Source organism: Bidens hawaiensis, unplaced genomic scaffold (assembly GCF_021521415.1).
Source record: "Bidens hawaiensis isolate Kalapana, Puna unplaced genomic scaffold, B.hawaiensis_p1.1 tig00018129_1, whole genome shotgun sequence".
NCBI lineage: Eukaryota > Viridiplantae > Streptophyta > Magnoliopsida > Asterales > Asteraceae > Bidens > Bidens hawaiensis.
The window spans coordinates 393,585-396,258 of record NW_027492737.1 but is presented as its reverse complement, the minus strand read 5'-3'; positions in this window follow the sequence as shown (position 1 = coordinate 396,258).

Sequence of the window (2,674 nt, the reverse complement as noted above, 5' to 3'; positions counted from 1 at the left end):
ATCGACACAACACACCTTTAATCGGAGTTGAAAACGAGAAAGAATGAACACAGAATGATCGATGGTTAAGTTCGCTTAGGGTTACGTAGGATAAGTTCGTTGGGTTTTGAAATTAATGAACAGTTTGACCTTTACTCTTCTTTATATAGGGTCAGATTTATTCAGGCGAAGTTATGGATAACTTCGCCTATTGCAGGCGAAGTTATGCACAACTTCGCTGATATTAAAATATTTCAAAACCAACCCCATAATTTGAACAATTTGCAATTAAGTTTTAAAACAACCTTCAAAGCGTTAAATGATACGATCAAGACCAAGTAACCAGGTATAAAATCATACAACTACATAAGTAGAAAAATTTTAAAAATAAAGTACACGGGATCAAATTTCAGTCTCGATAGGGACTACCATGTTTTAGAAAAGATCCGAACAGGAATCATACTAATTACGTGACTGTCACACAGATCCGTGTTTAGCTGTATTATGACATAAAGAAACAGGTTGTAAGCAGGTAAATAACTTAGAATGGTTTTCATCGTTTCTGTGATACGGGTTAGGTTCAATTAAGCTCAAAACTTAAGTGGGCAACAACTCAGAGATTATGATACCTCTTATCTATTCTCAAAGCGTATTTGGCTTTCCCCAAGTCACCCCGAGTTGACCTCGACCCGTAGTGTCTGATTAAATAGTAAGTACTCTTCGATCTTTAGACTCTTCTTCCCGTTCTCTATCTTGCATCTTGATTGAGAAGTCTTAACATTATGAACTCTAGAATGTCTCAATAACAAACCTATTTTTTTTTTTAAGTATTTACACAACCTTCAGAGTAGTAAATAACTGCAAGTCCCGAATCTGGATCACTGCAGTTTCTTGACACGCTATCTTCATGGGAATCAGAACACTTACGGGCTCGTGTATGACTGGGTAATCGCTTTTCTGCCTATCATACGGAAAGATATATATGGAGACATGCACAACTCTTAAGAAGTTTCCACGTAAAATCAAGTAGATTTAGTTAGTATCACTTATACTTTTACGCACCATAAAAAGTTACCATGACATACAATGACTGTTCTAAAGTCTTTTAGGCCTAATAACTTCACTAGTTAAGCACACAGAATCAGTATATCTATCACTTTCCAAGGTTGGATCAATTTTCTGTTAAACATAGTAAAGGAACTTCTTACGAAGTAGTAGACTTGAAAAATAATTTCATCTCTCGTAAAAAAATTTTTAACTTCAATCGCCCCGATCAAATTGAAGTTTTCAGGTCAACGGCTATCCTGAAGATCCAATGGATCAGCTGGACCGACCACATACAGGTATGTGTCCTTCTAACTAAGTATGATCGACTAATTTTCAGCGAAAGAATAAAAGCACATCATAAACCGCCCCGGTCACTTTCAGTCATCGGATTAATGGCTATCCTCATATTCTACAAGTAGAAATGAGGACCAAACATATCCGAAGATATGTCCTTCAAACTGAGGCAACCGACATAATTCTAAGCGATAGTGACGTTTTTTTTTTTTTTAAACAAGTCACAAAACACGGTTACTCGGGATTGATCATCCCATTCAGCTCAACAAGGTTTTGAAAACGATTTTTGTCAAACGCTTTAGTGAACAAATCAGCGAAATTATCTAACGTATCAACCTTTTCGAGCACAATCAGTTTTTCTCAGCACAATCCCGTATAAAATGATCCGGATGTCAATTGTGAGACCGAAGACGTTGTTCCGTCAACGAGTGAAACTTGTTATCTCTTGGTCTTACGTGTGAACAAATACGTGTCAACTCTGGATATGGAGTTGAGTTTGTGAATGGGATATTGATTGAAACTGGATATTGACACATATTTGGGTGTTTGTGGGCAATGAAATTGTTAGTTCGAGGTTGACCAACTGAAGAAAGTCAAATTGAACTGAAGGTTTTTGTCATTACTGGATTGCGGTCAGAACATATTATTTATGTTATTTTCAAGGAGTTCGAGAATTGGATCCTGAAACGTGATGCTTATTTATTAAAGTGAAAATTCTGGAACAAGTTGGATTTAATCGGGAATTAAAGTGTTTATGTTCTTGATCGTTATTCCTGGTGATTGAAGATGCTTCGGATTAATTAATGGTCATGTGTGTTAGATTCTGTCAAGGTGGTTTTGTGATGAAATTGATCACTTGATGTTGAGTAGTTGAAGATTAAACCTTATCGTAAGCCGATGTGTTGGTGAAGTTAGAAGAACTTCACGTGTTGTGAAGTCAGAAGGACTCACGTGATTGGTTGAGATGATCAATTAGGCACGGGGATGCATGCATTTCAAAGACCTCAATCTATATAGTCGGAGAAGCTTACACTGAAGGGGAGATCTGATATGGAAGACGCTGGGTGATTGGTAGATTTGTGAAGCTACAAGACAGTTCTGGTTGAAGAGCAAACAGAAGGTCATCAGTTAAGAGGGAGTCTGTTGGTGCATGTTTTGTAACAGATGATCTTTTGTGTTTGTTTGAATTGAGAGCAACGGTCAAAGGGGAGTCTGTTGGTGCATTTTGTGACCGTCGCTATGCAATTCTGATCAGCGGATACGATGTACGAAGTTAGGACAACTTCGCCATAGGCGAAGTTAGAACAACTTCGCCTTAGGCGAAGTTGTAACAACTTCGCCTACAGGCCCAAGC